Source organism: Rosa rugosa, chromosome 5 (assembly GCF_958449725.1).
Source record: "Rosa rugosa chromosome 5, drRosRugo1.1, whole genome shotgun sequence".
NCBI classification, from domain to species: Eukaryota; Viridiplantae; Streptophyta; class Magnoliopsida; order Rosales; family Rosaceae; genus Rosa; species Rosa rugosa.
Window position 1 is genome coordinate 1,353,583 of NC_084824.1, and position 21,471 is coordinate 1,375,053.

At 38.3% G+C, this 21,471-nt stretch overlaps 2 long non-coding RNA genes and 1 pseudogene across 3 annotated transcripts; 1 reads left to right on the plus strand and 2 right to left on the minus strand.

Moving 5' to 3' along the window:
• Window positions 1-564: 564 nt before the first annotated feature.
• On the minus strand, window positions 565-13,359 carry LOC133713172 (non-functional NADPH-dependent codeinone reductase 2-like; annotated as a pseudogene).
• LOC133708440 (uncharacterized) lies at window positions 7,670-8,956 on the plus strand. Its single transcript, XR_009845838.1, has 3 exons — window positions 7,670-7,764; window positions 7,928-8,026; window positions 8,730-8,956. It is a non-coding gene; the product is annotated as an uncharacterized LOC133708440 (long non-coding RNA).
• LOC133713173 (uncharacterized) lies at window positions 9,554-12,042 on the minus strand. Of its 2 annotated transcripts, XR_009847851.1 has the most exons (3): window positions 11,497-11,948; window positions 10,751-10,884; window positions 9,554-10,388 (listed from the first exon to the last, which is right to left on the minus strand). It is a non-coding gene; the product is annotated as an uncharacterized LOC133713173 (long non-coding RNA). The 2 variants fall into 2 exon arrangements; XR_009847850.1 differs by having other exon boundaries at window positions 9,554-10,884; window positions 11,497-12,042.
• Window positions 13,360-21,471: the final 8,112 nt, after the last annotated feature.

Genomic DNA, 21,471 nt, shown 5'->3' on the forward strand with positions numbered 1-21,471 from the left:
GAAGTTTCAATTAAGTACGTACGGTCTTGTTAATCAACTAGGAGAACCTAATTTGAACCTAACGGTTTTTGGAACGTGTTTGATGGTCTCTCTTTCTTTCTGTCATTAGGAAAGGACAAAGAATATATACTTAAGCTTTTAAATCAGAAGCAGTACAACAGAGCCATTAAAGTTGAGTTAGTTTCACCAAAATAGATTTTTTTTTTTTTTGTATAAACCAAACCATAATTAATACCGTTTTACATATTTCAATTCTTGCTGCATAGGACCATCAAATTCAAAGAGCAGTTGGGAGTCTTCTAGCTAAAACTAAATACACATGCATGTGCCTTTTCGATAAACCTACCCTTGATTATGTTTGTGCCCTCTAAGAAAGAAATATAAAAAATTACGTCCAACCTGAAAGGCAACTGGCGTAATAATAAAATGACTACTATTACATAATTGATCATTCTCATCAGTTCGTCCAAAAAAAAAAAATCGAAATATTGCTTCGAGCATTATCGAACAAAAGTTGATCTGATTAGCCAAAAGCAGCAAATTAATTACGACATATTATTATGTCCGCATTGATTAATAAATCTCGATCATCGATTGACCTGATTGATTGGTACTATAATTACTTAAATCTCTCCATCCCAAAGCTCTTCAAGAGACTTGAAAGGGCCATTATCTGAAACGAAGTCGGATGCTTGACATCCTCTCTTTTGTGGAATTTGATTGATCTTGTCAACTTCCTCGATCAGGCAGCATCTCCCATTCAAATATGTCCATATTTTCCTTAATCCTCTCCTTGTTAAGGCTCTTCACCACCACACTCACCCCTTGCTCATATGCCCATCTCAGACAAACCTGATCATGATCCACACGCAAAAAATTGAGCCACAGTTTTGATTAAAATGAGGGAATAAATCGAAATGAGAGATCTGCATCTGAATAAACGTACGTCCATCTTTAAGGATAGAAATCAGAAATTTAGCATGTAAACACGAGAGATTATTCAGAGCACCGCCGTGCACTTGCACCAACATAAATGAATGGTTAGATTGCATTAAATATACTTTTTGTTTATTAAAAATAAACAAAAAGTGTATTTTAAATCTGAACCGACGGTGCAAGTGAACCATCAATTTATTTAATTTTTTATTCATGTATTTTAAATCTGAACCGTTGATTGTATCTGGCCGTTGGCCTACCGTTAAGTCTCTGTTAGTTAACTTTTTTTTTTTTGAAATGGTCTCTGTTAGTTAACTTTATGAGGTAAAAATAGATCAGTTTGGGTAGATTCATAGGCTTGGGTAAAGTTTCTTAAACAATATTCGTCAGATATTATGGAGAAGAACGACGCCGATTCTCCGGTGCCGATTCCACCTCAGCCTTCTTAACCTGAGGCTAATCCTAAGCCGGTTGATGATGGGAAGAACAAAGTCGAATAAAGCAATACAAAGCCGGAATCGCCTGAAATTGCCGAAACCTGCCGGAAAGGTCGAAGCTTTTGGGATCTGTTTCGTCGCCGCGGCTCAGACTCCGAACAACGTGGAGGAATTTATCCACCAGTGAGTTGGATTGGTGAATCGGTAATCGGGTCTGGTATTGAAGCAGAGGGTAATCAGATCTGGTCCGGCGAATTGGTACAGTAAGTGATGGAGGAAGAGGTTTCAGAACGACCTGCGTTTTCCATTTAGTTTTTAAGTGTATTCATATAAGAACGAAAATCAATCACAGCATAACCTGCAGCCGTGCCTAGCGTACTGGCTTACATGCTATTGTTGCTTTAGTGGCTAGCTTCACATGGGTTCGAACAACCTTGAGGTTTTTTTTTTTTTTTTTAATTTTTTTTTAATATATTTTCTAACCTTTGCTTTAGTAAGCTACTTATTTTATTTTTTATTTTTATTTTTTTATCAAGCATTAATAAACTACTACTTCAATAAAATTTCGTGATTTGTAACTTTTTATAAACTACTTGCTTATCTATACTATATTTATTTTTATATATATATATTTTTTGAATAGGACTATATTTAATCAATAAAAATAAAAGAATTTGTCAATCAAATCATAATTATTTTAGATAATACCCTTTATATATTAAAATACTATGAAAACCAAACTAATTAGAAAGAGTACGGAAGTAAACCACATTTCAACGGCTGATTTATTATATCATTGCGTCCAAAAGTCGGTTTTCCTAGTTCATTAAGAGTTGATGAGGACTCCTTTTAAAGAATCTAATTGAAAATTATATGGTTATAAATGTAACTTCGGTTGACCAAGGGATTGAAGTTGAAACGAAGACGAAATTCGTTGTATTTTTACTACAGGGATGAAATATTCAAATCATCTCATCCAACGGTTGGTTTGTCCAATTTCATTAATCTCGATGGAGTTGCCCTTTAAGGAATCTAATATATAAACATAGTGACACAAAGTTAACAATGATCAAGTTGATCGAAGTCAAAACGAAGACGAAATTGACCAAATTTTTTACAACAACCACAAAACATTGCAATCTTCTCATCCAACGGTTGGTTTGGCCAGATTCATTTTTCTATGCATCGTCACTTTTAGAAGTCAAATTCACTTTATATGCAATATATAAATTAAACAACACTAGCAGACACATCGGTATTTCTTATGATTCGCCAACTTGAAATTGAAAATTTTTGTTTTCACCCCTTAACAAGTATCCACCATGTAGTTATATACGCAATATGGAAAAATTGGCATCGTTCATGGTCGATATGACATCGATTTACCAAATGGTTATAAAAGTTACTTTGGTTGACCAAGTGGATCGAAGTTGAAACTATAGCTAAATTTTTACAGAAAGCATAGAATATTCCAATCATCTCATCATATGGTTGATTTCCCAAGTTTCATATCCCGTGAAGGTGTTGTCCTTTGAAAAATCTAATAAATAAATATAGGATTATAAAGAACACATAGGTTGACCAAATGGATCCAAGTCAACTTGTAAACGAATCTTGCTAAAATTTTTACAATAACTATAAAATATTCCAATTGTCATATCCATCGGTCAACTTTCCAAATTTCATGTGTTGATAGGGTTGACCTTTGAAGTATACATGTATATTCAATTGACCACGTGGATCAAGATCGAAAAGATGACGACAACGGCTAGGAATTTTACCATGTGCTTGTGACATCCCGATCATCACATCCAACGGTTGATTTGACCAATTTCCTTTTTCTTGATCAATTGATTTTGACATGTATTTATTTCTATACAATTAATAAACAAGTTAGACAATTTTAGTAGATACATTAATAATTTCGTGCAATTAATGAAAAATGATAGATTCCATCTCGTCCAAATAAATCTGTCATAGCAATATGCATAACGTGAAAAAATTGGTCTTGTACATCTTCATTCCGGCATCATAGGCCTCATCATATGGCCCTTGGGCCCTAAGCCCGCCCGGCCCGGCCCTTCCATTAGGGCGGGCCGGCCCGACCCTTTTTATTTAGGGTAGGGTATGGGTCACACAAATAAAGCCCGGCCCTACCCTACGGCCCGGCCCGGCCCTAAAATTTATATTTTATTTTTGTTATTTTCTATTACATGTGTTATATGTATAAAACTATGGAAGTGTAGAAAATTATTTCAATCTGCCATATTAGGAAATGAGTCTTTTAAATTGAGCCATATTTTGAGAAGAAAAAAATAATTTTTTTTAAAGAATTAACCGTTAATTTGGCAAAAACGCCGCCGTTTTAATATAATCTTATGGGTATTTTAATATTTACCAATAATTACTGTTAACTAATTAACTGTAATAATTACAAAGCTATTATTTCAAATTGGACAATATATTCATGTAATACCAATTTTGAAATAAATCAAGTAATCAACATAACTAAAAATAATCAATTGGTCGAGTTGAAACCATTTTACCAATGTAATGTTAACTTCTTAATGAGCAAAATGGGGGACGAAATGGAATTTTTTAAAATACACCGCTGGATGTTATTTGCATATGAATATATGTTAGTGGTAGAAATTTCAGCAATTTCCGCCTTCGTTTGGACCTCGATCTACCCGGTCAACTCAATACCCTAAATAGAACATAAAACAAATATGCTCTTAACCGGTCCTTGGCAATTCACTTTTTTCGATCTTTCAGCTCCCACACTCTCATGGGTAGGGGGTTTACTTATGGATGTCAAAATTCCGCAACGTTTGTCCGCGCATGGTGCCGCTCCCCTTAGGGAAGTTTGCTTGTGCAAAGCGTTGACCGCTCCGTTAGGTGCCTTATTCACGACGGATCGGCCTAATTTCTTTACACAATACCTATCACTATTGTATAAACATATAAGAATTTTCCGATTGATCGATTTTCATTTCAAAATTTTTGGATCGCACATAATCCTTATATACCTATTAATGTAGTATAAATAGTTTATTAGGCTTGTTACCCTCCATGAGCAAAATGGGGGACGAAATGGAATTTTTAAAAATGAACCGCTGGATGTTGTTTTCATATGAATATATGTTAGTGGTAGAAATTTCAACAATTTCCACATTCGGTTGGACCTCGATCTACCCGGTCAACTCAATACCCTAAATAGAACATAAAACAAATATGCTCTTAACCGGTCCTTGGCAATTCACTTTTTTCGATCTTTCAGATCCCACACTCTCATGGGTAGGGGGTCTAGTTATGGATGTCAAAATTCCGCAACGTTTGTCCGCGCATGGTGCCGCTTCCCTTAGGGAAGTTTGCTTGTGCAAAGCGTTGACCGCTCCGTTAGGTGCCTTATTCACGGCGGATCGGCCTAATTTCTTTACACAATACCTATCACTATTGTATAAACATATGAGAATTATCCGATTGATCGATTTTCATTTCAAAATTTTTGGATCGCACATAATTCTTATATGTCTTGTAATGTAGTATAACTAGTTTATTAGGCTTGTTACCCTCCATGAGCAAAATGGGGGACGAAATGGAATTTTTAAAATGAACCGCTGGATGTTGTTTGCATATGAATATATGTTAGTGGTAGAAATTTAAACAATTTTCGCATTCGGTTGGACCTCGATCTACCCGGTCAACTCAATACCCTAAATAGAACATAAAACAAATATGCTCTTAACCGGTCCTTGGCAATTCACTTTTTTCGATCTTTCAGCTCCCACACTCTCATGAGTAGGGGGTCTACTTACGGATGTCAAAATTCCGCAACGTTTGTCCGCACATGGTGCCGCTCCCCTTAGGGAAGTTTGCTTGTGCAAAGTGTTGACCGCTACGTTGGGCGCCTTATTCATGGCAGATCGGCCTAATTTTTTTACACAATACCTATCAATGTTGTATAAACATATGAGAATTTTCAGATTGGTCGATTTCCATTTCAAATTTTTTGGATCGCACATAATCATTATATGCCTATTAATGTAGTATAACTCGTTTATTAGGCTTGTTATCCTCCATGAGCAAAATGGGGGACGAAATGGAATTTTTTAAAATGCACCGTTGGATGTCGTCCGTATATGAATATATGGTAGTGGTAAAAAATTTAGTGACTTCCACCTTCGGTGTGTGTATTAAATATGTTCAATAAAAAACAATGAGTCTTTTATTACCAATATATACCATTAAGCCATATTTTGAGAAGAAAAAAATAATGTTTTTTTTTTGTTAAACAAAATAAGGCCCTTTTTTGGCCCATTTCGGCCCTATTTGGCCCTATTTGAGGGCCGGCCCGACCCGGCCCTAAATTTTGTTGACTTTGACTAGGCCCGGCCCGGCCCGACCCTAAGCCCTAAAATTTAGGGTAGGGCCGGCCCTAGCCCGGCCCATGATGACCCCTACGGCATCAATTAAGGCGGTTGGTTCTTGATTTTATCTTTACCAAAATATCTTGTCACTAAAACAACTTTAAAAAATTCGATATTTGAGCTGTTATAAGCATACACTATTATGAGTAATGCAGAAATATAATCGTTCTTTTGAAATTTGTCATTGTATATATATTTATCGCACTACAAGAAATTTGAAACAAATTTTAATGTATTAAATGAAAATATTATTTTGAGAGAAAAAAAAAAAAAAAATATATATATATATATATATATATATATATATATATATCATTTTACGGCGAAAAAAATGTTGTAATTCATCCTCTTCGTTCTGAGGCCGCGAAAAATTGAATTAAAATTTTAAAACTCAAAAATTCCGCCACGAATTTTGTTCTCCCGCTCCCTAAATTTGAGTCAATGGAAAACAAAGTGGGGGAGAGAAGAAAAGGAGAGTCGGTCTCAGAGGTCTCCCCCAGCTCTGTCATTGTTGGACGCATCCAATTTCTGGTTCTCTCTCTCTCTATCTATCTTTGGAGGCAAGGGTTTGGGTAAGGGAGGAGCAAAACGACATCATTAGGTCTTCAGCGATATCATCAGGGGCACCAAGCCGTCGACGGGGAGGAGAAGGAGATCGGAAAGCAGGGATTGAAGAAGAAACTCCTAAAGGAAGGTGAAGGCTGGGATATACCCCGAAGTACGGTGACGAGCTTCACTATGTTTCTTTGTGCTTATTGATTCTTTTGGATTGGGATTGATTGCGATTATGTTTGAATTCAGTACATCACACCGGGAATTTGGTGGACGGGACACAGTTCGATTCGAGCGGCGATAGGGGGACATGGATCAGTTCACTCAGACAAGGTGTTATATTATTCAGTATCGAATATTATGCACACAAGCTGTTCGACAAAATGATTCTAAATTGCTTTCTTTTCAGTTTAAGACTTTGGGTTTAAGCTACAGCAGGTTTTGGTCTTTTTGTCTTATGCCACTAGCGATTGATCTCAATTACCAGGTATTAAAGTATTTGGGTAACTAGACATCACGGGAATGATTGAGACTAGAGTGGCCAGCTGGTGACGGAGGTGCATATTACGTGTAAAGATGCGGTTGAGATGGGGTTGTTTCCGGTTTATCAGATGGAGACCAAAGAGGCTATTTCCTTTTCCTAGAGGGAGTCATGAAAGGTACTGACTTGTGAGAATAGTCTAGATTATGATGTAGGGTCTTAAGTATTTAGATCTGGTTTGTATTGTAAAGGTTTCTTTAAATCTCTCATCCCAAAGTATAAGTACAAGTAGGAACTCAATAGTTTTTTGTGATATATTGCTTTGACTGTTCATTCATTAGGGGAGCCTCTGCCATTGTGGATCAATTTGTGATATATTGCTTTGACTTTGAGGTCTGTGAATTCATATCCATCAATGGTTGTTCATGTCAGTCGACTAATCATCCATAAATTTCAGAATTAGATGGTCTGACAATCAATTATTTCCTCAAACCATTAAATTCTCTTTTCTTAAATATTTGGATATGTGCCGATCTTCTTAGAGGGGATGGACTTCTTCGCAGTTGGCTTAGTCAGAGATATCCTCTTAATCTAACCCTCCATAATACTGTAGACAACATATCGAGCTAGCAAATAATAAGGACTTGAACAATTTGGCTAAAGGATACATTATGCATTAGTTAAATGTGTGTAATGCATTACTATGCATTCTACATTTGAGATTTCCATTAAACATCTTTATTACTCTTCTATCTCATCATGCATCTGGCACTTACACCTTGCTTTGCTGTCCTTTGTATTAAAGTTTATGACGAAATTAGCTGTTATACTTGGTTTTCAGAGTGTAGATGTTCATGTTACAGCAAAAACTTTGATCGCAAAATTTGAGGAAATGTGGATGCAACTTCTGACTAAAGTTACTGTATAGGTATATCCCAAAATGATGTACTATTGAGTTACACTTTCCACAATGATAGTCTTCTTTATCATTCAAGGTTCAGTAATGTTGGTAATTTGGTATTACAGGTATTCATAGCATCTTGGTTAATCATTTCTTGATAATCTTTAACTTCTGAGCAATATACTTGCAGGAAAAGAGGCTAGAAGAGGAAGATGCAGAAGCACAGTTAAATATGGAGCTCACTAAAGGGGCTGATCATGCTAAAATGGCTAGAAACTTACGCAACAAGGTGCGTGTGAAATAAACATCCTTCTTATGTGTATCTAATGAATTTGGAATGGAAGTTGTTGTAGATACGTATCACTTACAATTGAAATAGTGGACTCTGTTTTTAAATCCTCTGATGTCTTCTTTTTAGCTTTATGAGGTTGATATGCATTTGGAAGAGACTAAGAGATATGGTTGTTCAAAAATGCAGGTTGTTTAGTAACATTTTATCTAATTACAAAGTGCTTTCCATTTATTTGATCTAATATAGTGCAAGTTGAACCTATGTTCATAGACTCCTTTGTGTTATGAATTGAGGAAAGCTTAAGGAGTGAGATATACTGCCTCTTTTGGTTCTTTTTATTTTTTTATTTTTAACAAATTTATTTAGAGCATTTTATTTTCACCAGCATGAGAACTCCTGTTGTGATTTGATTGATGAATTCTGGGTTTTAATACATTCTGGTAGTTTGATCTTTTTTGTAAACCTCCATATGGAGACTGCTTCATTACGTGTTTCGTTACTTATGTCTGTGAGATATCTACACTTTTCAAATACTAAACTTTATCATATTCATCTGCCTAAGTAAAACTTGACTTATTTAGCTACTTACCTACTATAATTCTGTCTTTGGTAACCTGTTTAATTTATATTCCATATCCTGCTATTCTCTATATTTTGTATTCTGATACATTTTCTCTCATCTTCATACCTACTATTTCAGTTGATGTCCATCACATTCAAGAGCAAATGAGGTCCTCACCAGCACAGAAGAAGCCTCACAAGCTAAGAACTAACCACGTGTAATTTGTTTATAAACATCATCTTTGGTTAGGAACTTAGGATGCCAAGTTTTTGAAAATTGTAAAAATGCATATGGATGGCTTGGTTAGAATGCCAGCTCCTGCTGAAACTTCCAATTTTTGAAATATGTATATATGCTGGTCTGATTAAAACACTAGATTTTACATATTGTAAAACAATAATAAATTTAATTAACATTGTTTAGATTATGATTATTACTCTTTTAACACATAAAATTCGGGAAAAAACAATATAACCTGCGGCATTGCGCGGGCTGTATACCTAGTATCTTCTCATCCCAAGTTGATGGATCAAATAGGCATACCTTTTTCACATTAGATCACGTGGAAAAGCAAAATCAAATAGGCATACCTTGCACTATATTACTTGAAGAGCGGTTAGCTTCTAATCTGTTTTTCACCTCTATCTCCAATCTTTTTAAGTTGTCCTTCAGGTAGCATGAATACATCGTTTAGTTCCTCATTTCCTTACATGTACAACAATCATTTCGGATTTTTGATAGGCCGAGCAGGCAAGTACGACATGCGTTATAACATTCAGAGAAGTACCTTGAATTTCATTCCAAGAAAAACTAAAATATGAAAAGGGGCTTCTTGATTGACAATACAAGTGAAGCCAGGGGTTTCATATTTGTTTATGTTACCAACAGGCCTAATTTCATATCCAAAGTCGATACACAGCCTCAGACCCAAAAATCAACCACATACAGTATTAAAACTTGCAAAACATATAACATATTTCAATTATAAGAAAACTAATCTCATTCAGGTAATCAGGTTAACTTTGCTTCATTTAAACATATACAGAAAACCAATACAAATAATAAGCTGTATCTTAAATATCTGAACTCAAACAGCCAGTCCAAGTGCAAGATGATCTGGTTTTATCTTCCTTAACATTGCTTTTGTGATCACATTCTCCAAAGTGTCGCTGTGATCTCTCGACAACATTGTATAGCATAGGCCAATTCTTCAGCCCTTTTGGAGGATGGTACACTATTGGGTATTGGCAAGTAGAAGGGTGACACAAGTGAAACCGAGTTTGTCAGTCATTACAAATTCAGATGGCTAAATACTGTCCAAATCATCATCAGACTCGGGATTTTCTCCTGCGATGGCTGCGACATTTTCGACCGTTAGGAACCTTCTCGTGGATAATGTCCGTTGTTGTGTCACAGTCAGTTGCAACGACAGCATTGGACTGTGTGGCCTCCACATTGGATTTTGTGGCCTCCGCAGCATTAGAAATACCTTCTCCGCAACCTTCACCTTTCATGGCAGCTCTCATCACCGATTTCAATAGTTCATTGCTCGAATTATTGACAATTTCAAGTGCAAGTGCTGACCAGAAAAACCAAAACGCAGAAGGAAAACCCAAAACGAAAATGTAGAGTTCTTGGATACCAGGAGTGAAAATGTAGAATTCTTGGATACCAGAAAAACCAAAACGCAGAAGGAAAACCCAAAAAGAAAATGTAGAGTTCTTCAATTCCAAATCATTTTAGTAGAGGAGCAGAGAGTGCCTACTATTTTCTGTCAAAACTGTAAGTTAAAACCAGCTACAAAACACAAAACATAATGTTCAGCAGAAATTTTAGGGTTAGCTAGAGTGCCATCCCTTCATCCCCTATACTGTAATTTGGACTAAATTCCCCTAAATTATGTTACTTTAAATTATAAACCCTTCATTTTGTGACTTCATAAAATCCAAAGTTTCATTAATGGATAAGGTGTAATTTGGGGTTAAGGCACTATGTCCCCCTCATGTATTCTATGGTTTCATTAATGGATAAGGTGTAAGAGCAGTTGCACTGCCCTCCTTTCTTTCAAAAAAAAAAAAATCCAAAGTTTTGAATGAAATATATAAGAAAATAAGAATATAAAATTTCATAGATAACTCAAGAGTGATGTAGTAACATACCGCTTCTTTCATGTTACGATCTGCCCCACGTCCCTGATACAGACAAATTGCAAGTTGGTATTGAGCTCGGACATGGCCCTGAAAAGAAGCAAGATATAACCACTTTACAGCTTCCTTTGGATTTGGAGGTTCAACTGCACAGACAATAAATTTGATAAGCACAAAGTATAAAATTGAAGTATGAAGTTGAGCACTCCCCATTCAATAAAACCAACATCCTGATGAAAGCAAATCCAACTCTAGTTCTGATAACATAACTTACACAGATTAAGGTAAAAAAAAAAATAAAGGAAGTTGCTTTTCACTATTGCAGCAAAACTGTGCCCCAAACCAAATAAGAACTCCTACAGAAACATGAACGAATCCATCTGTATAGTGCTTCTGTAGGCTTTGGCGATAGAAAATCCTAAAACTGCACTTAAAAATCAGATCAAAGTTATGTACATAAATAGGGGAAGCCCTGTAAATTCTTACGGCATTAGCTATTAACAACTAAACATCAAGTTCTTCGTCAACTCTGAAACATTTTTCCTCCCTAGCATTTTTTCCAAACAAGCAATCCAAACATGGATTTCATATACCCAATCAATAAGAAACAATAATTTCAGAAAACCCAATCAGTTAATCCAAACAATAGACCCATTCAAAGAAGGAAGTCGCGTGTCAAATTTTATTCACCTATCAATAAATATCACCTGGATAAAATCAAATCGAATCAAATATAAACCCAAAACCAAACGACTTACAGGGGAATTTGAGCTCCGTGGGGTGAATGCTAAGAAGAACTCCGGATTCGGTATTGAATTGGGAACTAGGGTTTCGCAGAGTGAAGAATAACCTGAAACGGAGGGACACCCATCTTAACCTGAAAGAAAAGAATTGGTCTTCGCCTCAGGAACTATCAATCAACAATTGCTGTTCTTCTAATTCTTCTTGTTCGGAGGGACCCTTCGGAGACTAGAACCGCTCTGTCTTCTCCATGCGCACTCCGAATCTCGCTCTTGTTGATCTTTCCTTTGTGTTCTGCATAAAGATCAGTGAAAAGAACAGTCTCTGGCTCTCTGCTAGCTGCAATTCCCAAGCAAACAAAAATTGAAAGGTCGGGCATAACAAAGGCCGATCTCAACAACGCTGAGTGGCCAGGGTAAATTTTGTTTTTACTGCACTTTGGTTTTTTGGTTCTTCGTTTCCGTTTTCTTCACTAACCAACGGATGGCAACGTCTGTTAATGCACGTGACTTGCACACTGCTGGTATTTACGGAGAGGATTCCATGCACCGTCGGTGCATAGAATAATTTCCATGTAAACACTTAACCTGAGCAAGAGTTTTCCTTTTTGCTTCAGCAATTTGTTTGAGAGTCTCACATTCCATAACTCCATTTGTCCCCACGGTGTCCCTTTTGCCCCCAATGGAGAGCAGGCAATGATGATTATACCTTTTCTTTCACAAAACTCTCTCAGCTTTTTCTGCTGCTATAGCGGGTTCATCTCCACCTTAATTAATTCCAAATTAATGTAACCAAATTAAGCATGCTTGCAATTATATATTTAATTAACTAAAGAATAACCAACCTTTATTAATTACTTGGTTGACTGCAGGAGGGATTTTTGCAGTGGAAAGCAAGATTTCAATCTTTTTGCATGAGAAATTGCTGACTCCTATTGCCTTGGTGAGGCCTAGCTTCTGGCACTCTTCCATTGCTTCCCACACAGACTTGAAGTCCATAGGAAGAAGATCCTCTTTCTTAACAGGTATGTCATAGCTTCCCGGCTCCAAACTCACAGGCCAATGAATGAGATACAAATCTAGGTATTCCAATCCTAGATTTCTGCAGGGGTATAGCTAGACATATGCTAAATCAAAAGATCCCCCTAATTAATGTGAACATTTGCAGATTCGATTACTGCAGAAGTCTACCCAATAATTGGAGACTTCGATTTTTACTTTTCTCTTCTAAGGTAGTTGCCAGATTTGAAATCGTTCATCTAGCTATTTGATTACTATTAATATTGACATCTAAGTACAAACACCACGCCCAATATTTCTCAGATTTTTGGCACGAGTGATCTTTGTTAGGCATAAGGGTTAACCAAAAAAATGAACGATTTCGATTTGTCAAAGTCTATGATTGGATGGTCGACTGAGTATAGCTAGGAAATGTGCACTTTTCAAATATATTAACGTGGATTCTTGTCCGTTACAGATAAATCAATATATAGATCTGTATACGTACTTGAGTGTTTTATGAATGGCAGGCAGGACTAGGTGATGGTGTGCATCCGTGCACCAAAGCTTGGAAGTTGGAAGTAGCAAAAAGCTCATCCTGGGATTTGACGAGGTCAAGTGAAAGAGCTTCGGCAATGGCTTCACCAAGAACTTGCTCCGTCTGGTAAACAGCAGCGGTATCAAAATGTATGTAGCCGACTTGGATTGCAGTGAGAATGGCTTCTTTCACTGCTTCAGAGGGAACAAGAGGATATGCAGCCGTTCCTAAACCTAGCACCGGAATACTGCTTTTATCACTTGCAATACTACTTGGGACGATGGTTAGTGCCAACTCCGGAATATTGCTTATGGTTCTCCATTTTCGAGATATCTCCATACAAGATCCACAGTTAGGATTATGTAAGTGATCCATTTTTGAAAGCGTCATCCATCACATTTAAGTTTGCATCTCTCTTACAACTTTCTACATTGTACACATAAAGTTGAGTGGTTGGAAGACTCTATGACCAAAATATCGAAGATTATGGAAATATAGATAGTTCAAAAAAAAAAATTGAAGGAAATATCGAATATGAATGGAAATTTTACCAAAACTTTAGATAAAGTTGTATAATCAGCTAAAAATATACTAAAAATAAAATATCAGAAAAATGTTAAAATTAATATCGGTGCTTGTTAAAAATGGAAATTTTGAGGAAATATCGAGGATATTTTAGTCCTTTAGTAGTATAGCTCATATTCTAAAGGGATAATAACCATTTACACAATTTTAGCCTAAAAATTGCCCACATACTTCACTAAGAGTTTTTTACTCCCATTTACCTAATCTAACATCTATTGACAGTATTGCCCTCATTTTAATTAATAATTTACACTCATATATATATCTCTCTCTCTCCCCTCCCCTTTTCAATCTATTCTCTCTCTCCTCCCCCCTCACCGATTTCTTCTCTCACTGAAGACTTTCCATGCCTCCTTCCTTCCTTCTCCCCAATCCCACTTCCTTCTTCCTTCACTCCACTCTCACCTACTCTGCTTTCCCAAGTTTCCTTGGATTTCGCCCCCTCTAAGCTCATGGTTTCGCTGATGAAAACGTTTTCGAAAGAGCTCAAGGCTTCCCAGTCGACTGTGTCTCCGACTTCGGTGGCGAGGACGACACGATGAAGGAGTTGGAAGGGTCAGAATCGGCGACGGTTTCGCCGACGTCGGTGATTGGATTCGAGGAGAGAGCTGAGGAGAGGGGGGCTGGGTGTGCCTTGTCCAGAGAATTGAGTAGCTCCGGCGGGTTGGAGTTCGGGTCGGGGCTCTGACGCCGTCGTTCAGGCTTCCCTTCTTTTTCTTCTTTTTTTTTTCCCCCCCTCTTTCTGGTAAAATGCGTAGGAGGCCTCCAACGTCGTCCATGTTGTTGCGGTGGTTTGTTTCTCCAAAAAATTGGCCGATTTCAATATGGGATGTTGCTAGTAGTGATTGTTTTGTTTATTATGATTTGGTTGGGCAATAATAAGATTATTGGGGGGCGAAAAAACGATTATTGGGGGGCAAAAAAACGATTATTGGAAGGCAATAATAAGATTATTGGGGGCCAATAAAAATATTATTGCGGGGTAATAATAAGATTATTGGGGGGGCAATAAAGTTGGACGCCGGATTCCGGTCCGATCACCAGAGTCCGGCTGCCGGACAATGGAATCCGGCGGTCGGTCAACGGAATCCGGCGGCCGGTCACCGGAATCCCGCGACAGCCTACCGGAGTCCGGCAAAGTCTCTCTCTAAGTGATAAAGGAAGAGAGGGCAAAATTGTCTTAAAAATAAACAAAAAAGAATAAAAAATAACTTAATTGGGTATTAGGGCAAAATATATATATAATATTGTGTAAGTGGGCAATCTCTTAGAGTGTTTGGGTAAGTGGGGTTAATTAACCCCAAAATTGTGTAAATGATCATTATCCCTTTTATCTTCACTAAATTAGTACCAGAGAAAGGAAAAAAAAAAAAAATTAATCGGTGTTAAAGAGAATTAAGCTTCCAACCAAGGGAATTAATGGTACACTCTACCCACACTCAATTTTGAAATGAAAGGGAACTAAGCTTTAGATTGTAAGAATTGAATGTAAGATGCAACAAACACTTTATTGTATGGAATGACTTGGAAAGACAATATATAGATTGGTCAATTCTATTTTTTGGCTATCTAACAATTCTCTCTTACCCCATCAGTTGTTTGACTTGTTTCACAAGATCACGTGCACCCACTAGATTCAACTCAGTCACTTACCATATTGTTAACAAACAAGCCTAGCCAAGTCACTTTTTTAATTATCTTGTTGGTGATAGAGAAACATATATAGGTATGTTGAAGGATGTCGACATCATGTGTGCCTCTACAAACTAGGGTTTAGAGTTGTAATAGGAAAAGGTTCTAGGTATTCAATTGTATTCGGATTCTATTACCTTTTGTGTACCTTATAACTCCCTATATAAATGGCTCCTATTATCAATAATAAACACACAATTCCAATTCTCTACAACACGTTATCAACACGAGTTCTAACCCTAGCATAAGAAAAAAAACAAAACCCTAAAAACCCTAAAACCTAAAATTGCCGCAGCCTTCAAGCCCTAGCCGCAAGTCTCTGCTGCCCCTGTAGCCCTCCCCTGCAGCCTCCTGTCATAAGTCTCTGCTGCCCCTGCAGCCCTGCCCTGCTCCCCTGCAAGTCCCCGCGACCCTGCATCAGCCCGCCAGCGTCCCTCACCTTGCAGTCCTGCCCCGCGCGCCTGCTGCCGATACTGCTGCTGCCGCACACTACCGCTGCTGCTGCTGTTTGCTGCTGCCACTAGCTGCTGCTCTGCTGCCAATTGTTGCTGCTGCCCCAAACACGCCTGCTCCAACACGCGCGTGTTCTCAAGCCCTAAACCATCACGTAAGTTTTTGTGAATTAAAGTTACTGCTTTCATGTATTTTAAATTCCTTTATTTGCTACAGAATTTTGAAATATATGAATATGGTTTTGAGTATTTAATAAGCGGAATTGTGGGGATTCACGCTTAACGAACTAAGAGCGTTCATAACCAATGGACTAAGAGTGTTCATAATTAACGAACTAAGAGCGTTCGTAAACAATAAACTAAGAGTGTTCATGATATTCGGACTAAGAGCGTCCACAAGCATCAAATTGTGACCATATTAAAACATCATTGTTTGGTCTAATCCAATTATTCTTGGAAATTGATTTCTTGGTAGCATAGCTTGGAAATCTTATTATAATTAGCTTTCGTGGAAGTTTAGCTCCGAAACTAATTGGTTCTTGTTTCACCATTTTTCAGGATGTCAAACTCGAACATATTCGATTTTGTTCCATTGGATTATGCAGGCAAAAGATACCTATTGTGGGCTCAGGACGTTGAGCTCCATCTTATTTCCCGTGATCTATTGCACACAATCCAAGAGCTTTGTTCTGAAGGAACTGCTCCAGACCCTCAAACTGAGATTGACAATTCCAGGGCACTTGCCCTAATGATGCGTCATATGGATAGAGACCTCCAGTTTGAGTTCATGAATGAGGATAGCGCCATAAAGCTTTGGCGAGCACTTCGTGAACGTTATGGCAATGTTCGTGACTCCATCCTTCCGAATTTAGAAGCAGAATGGAATGATCTTCGCTTCTCTGACTTTGATACAGTCATACAATTTTATTCGGAAGCTCTCCGCATCACAGGAATGATGCGCTTCTGTGGCAAGACGATCATAGAAGAACAATTGATTGAGAAAACCCTCAATACCTTCCCTGTCTATGCTATGAGGTCCTGTGATTTATTTCGGACTCATATAAATGCAAGACGGATCACAAGCTTTCAAAAGCTTATTGAAGCTATGGAAATTGCTTAAAGGCAAGACAATTAGCTTGTGAGAAGAGAAATTGATAGGCTTCGAGATAGCTATCCAGAGCATCACCCCATGGCTAGAGAAAGTCGCCATAGACGTCATGATCCATATGATCGAAATGCTCATGAAGGTAGTCGCCAAAGGCAACAATCACGCCACCGTAGGAGCCGTAATTTTGAGGGACTAAGGGTTGGAAACCATAGAGCCAACGTTGGCCATGGTCATAATCTTCCAACGCCTCAGGTCCTAGGGACCATGCACATTGCGCCAATGCGCCTCAATCAAGGGAGAATCCTCTTCATCGTATCTATTTCTGATATGGAACGTCTGATCAATGGGCCTGAGTTTGCAATGTACCTAAGAAGGTAGTTGCCTCACAGTGATCAAGACATCGAGTTCAAGAAGACTTTAAATCTGGCGATAAAGACAAAATGCCGCAGATTTTTATTTAGAGTAGTCTTTTATTTCCAAGAATTATGTAATGGCAGTTATGCCTTAAATCAATAAATGACATTTTGTTTTAACTCTTTCTCACTTGGCTCGCCTAATTAAGTATGATGTCTAGGAAAGTAATTGAGATTAGTGGTACTTAAGAGAGCCTCGCTCCACCGACATCTCTTCCTACTTTCCTGGTCATATTTGATTGGAGTCACCGAACGGATTGAGTGACTACAATCTCTCTAAGTTTGACTTTTATTTTTGGATTAGACTTTGGTTAAGAAACTTTGATGTAATCATTGGCTATTAATAAAGTGTCGATTCTTTTACTTAATGTCTTGGACATACCTAATTCGAACTTTATTTGAAAGATATAAGAGTCAATGGTTTTCATGTGGAAACACATTATGAGAATGGACAAGAGTTCCTTTGCATCACCTCTAATGACTACGGACATAAACGAGTATTAGAGAAACTTATGTGTCGCTCTAGTGGGTTGTATGCAACCACTATTCGAGTCATTGAATTCAACCATGTCATGAGAGATGATTTATGAGATTCTGACACACATAGGCTTTGGCATGACCGTTTGGGACACCCAGGTCGTGACATGATGCTCCGTGTATTAAAGACTTCACACGGACATCCATTTTTCAGAACGAAAAGAAGTAAGAACCAAGAATTGGTTCGAGGAGCTGCACATGCGCCTTATGGCGCCATGATTGTGCAAGACTGGCCACACATGGCCAGCACCGCCTACCCCCTGCGGCCTATACATGGCATTGACGCTATGTATGGAGACTTGGCTCCTCTCTCTACTTCTCAAAGTAAATTGTGACATTTTGGCTCAACCAAAACCTTCATTGGTTGATTATAAGGCTAATTTTTCGTTCTGTAAAGCATGTTTTTTTAAGGATCACGACCATCCTATGCAAAGGACACTAAAGAAATAATTCCATTCTTACATAGAATCCAAGGGGATTTTGTGGATCGATTCAACTAACTTGCGGACTGCTTAGATGTTTTATGGTGTTGGTTAATGTGCGGACACGCTGGTCACGTGTCGCGCTATCATCCACTCATAATGCTGCTTATGATGAACTCCTAGCCCAGAACATATGGCTACGGGCTCACTACCCAGATCATCCCATTCAGTCAATTTGACTTGATAATGCTAGAGAGTTTACATCGCAATTTTTCGATGACTATTGCATATCATTGGGTATTGATATCAAGTATTATATTCCCATGTACACACCCAATTGATCTCGCGGAAAAGCCACCATTAAAAGACTACGATGGTAGCCCGGACATTGGTAATGCGCACCAATATTTCCGCTTGGGTTATGCAATATCGCATGCAGCTATGCTAATTCGTCTACGACTCATAGCAGCCACTCAACTTTTATTTGCGTTACAGCTAGTGACTGGGTTCGAGTCTAATATGTCGTACTTATGCATATTTGAGTGTGCAGTTCATGTGCCAATTGCGCCGCCACAGAGCATCAACATGAGTCATTGAAACAAATGCACACACACACACACACACACACACACACACACACACATATATATATATATATATATATTTGTGTTGGACATGAGTCTCCAACTATAAGTCCGCTATGTAGAACCATTGACAGGCAATCTTTTTTTTCGCTGGATTTGCGGATTGTCACTTTGATGAGACAGTCTTCCCGTCGTTAGGGGGAGATTAGAACGTCAACGTTCAACAGAAACGACATGAATTGTCGTGATCTGTCCCCACTATGTCTCATCTTGATCCCCTAAAAGTGACGAGATCACATATACCTGCTGCAAACATGTCTGCAAGGATTGATGTCCCTACAAGAGGACATGGTGCCTCCCAGAGGAGATGGGTACGGCACCACTACCATGGATGGTGGTATGGTGATGCCACAAGGTGGCATAGTGGCATCATAGGCCATGGGTTCCGTTAGAGAGCGTAGGAGACCCATAGGTTCGATGGATTCTCGCCCTAGGAAGAGAGCGAGTTTGGCACAACTTGATCCATTGATCATTGATACTCAAAATCTGTCTCATGAGAATATAGAGATCTCTACGAACTACACTAGTGTACATGAGGATGTGGAATTATTGAGACCAATGACATCGAACCTTACTCCGTTGAAGAATGCCAACGTAGAGAAAATTGGCCTAAATGGAAAGATGTGATCCAGGTTGAATTGGATTCACTAACGAAGAGGAAGGATTTCGGGCCTGAGATGCCAACACCTCCTAACATAAAACCTGTTGACATTAATAGGTCTTCGTTAGATAGCGTGATGAGAAAAAGAGATGATAATCTCGCCTTATGGCGCAATGCTTCTCACAAAACGCCCTGGAATCGACTACGAGAAGACCTATTCTCTCGTAATGGATGTCATTGCACTCCACTACCTTGTCAGTTTGGTAGTTTCCAAATAACTGAACGTGCAGCATACGAATGTGGTCACTACGTATCTCTATGGGGATCTACATACGGAATATAATGAAGGTTCTTGTGGACTTCATTTACCCAAATCAAGTGGCTCTTAACCACGGAGCGCGTTTGCAATAAGGGTGAAACGCTAACTAAAGTGACTGCTTGATTGGGAAGGGATATGATGAACTATGCCCACACGTTTCCATGACAAGTTCCGAATTTGCAGTTGTCGCGGTTTATGTTGATAAACATAATTGGAACCCTTGAGAGTTAAGGGAAACCGTTGAACACCTGAAATCCGAGTTTGAGATGAAGGACCTTGGGAGAACACGGTTTTTTCTAGATTTAGAACTTGTATACCATGTCAATAAATGCTTGGCATTCTGATAAAGTCAAAAATGCACTCCCATGGTCGTCCGTAGTCTTGGCCCTAAAAGGGATCCGTTTCGTCCCAGGGATGATGACGAAGACGTGTTAATAGCAGAAGTGCTTACTTATGTACAATAAGCACATTATTGTACTTAGCACAATACAAGACCGGACACCTCAATTGTTATGAACTTGTTGGCTAGATATAGCCTCGCGCCAACGCAACGCCATTGGACTGGTATAAAGGCAATCTTTCGTTACTTAAAATGTACGATAGATATGAGTTTGTTCTATCCCTACAGAGAGAAAAGAAATGACGGGAATTTGGGATCGGACCCCATAAGGCAAAATGCCAATTTCCGTAATGTAGCCGTCGACGCCACTACCCATGGTGGCCGGCGTCCTACTCCTCCTCCCCTCCATCAAAATGACAACGATGTCTTGATGGGTTTTGCTGGTGCAGGGTATCTCTCTGACCCTCACAAAGGTCGCTCCCAAATGGGTTATGTCTTTACCATGGGAAGCACAGCGATATCTTGGAGGTCTACAAAGCAGACCCTTGTTGCTACTTCCTCAAATCATGCAGAGATTATTGCTCTACATGAAGCCGTGCGATAATGCATATGGCTAACGGTATCTGAGTGAAAACCGTTATTGATGTGTTAATTATATTACTGCATCGGTATCTGAGTGAAAACCGTTATTGAATAATTAAATACACAACGGTGTATTCAGTGCTAACGGTATATGCTAAGTATATCTACAACGATTTCTAACTAAAAGCCGTTGTACTTTATTATGTTCAACATCCACTATGCCAAAAAAGCTATCAGACAACAGAGTTCAGACGACAGAATAGTCATTTTCTGTCGTCTGAGTGTTTCAGACTAAATTCAGACGACACAAAAATTAAATGTGTTGTCTGAATACAATGAGAAACCATGCTTGTTTCATTTTGAAGATATGGTCAGACTCAGACGACACTTAAATGTCGTCTGAAAAGATGAAAATTTTTTTAGCAAAAGGTTTAGATTTCCCTCCAACAAGATTAAGTCTTTTCCCTCCTAATTGCCCAAACCCTATCGGTGACCAGTAAATGTAAAACTATTCAGACAACAGAGCTAAGAAATTCTGTTGTTTGAATAAGGAGTGTTTGACTTTTTTTATTTGAAGTCGATCTGTTTTGACGTACATAACACAAAGCACGTGTTATGTCTTTTTTTTTTTTTTTTTTTTTATTCACCAAAAAAAAACATAACACAAAACCTAGCAGCTTCGTGTTCTTCATTCCCACAAACCTCTATGTCTAAAACTCTCTTGCGCCAACCAGAAACTCTATACCTCTCAAAAATCAGCC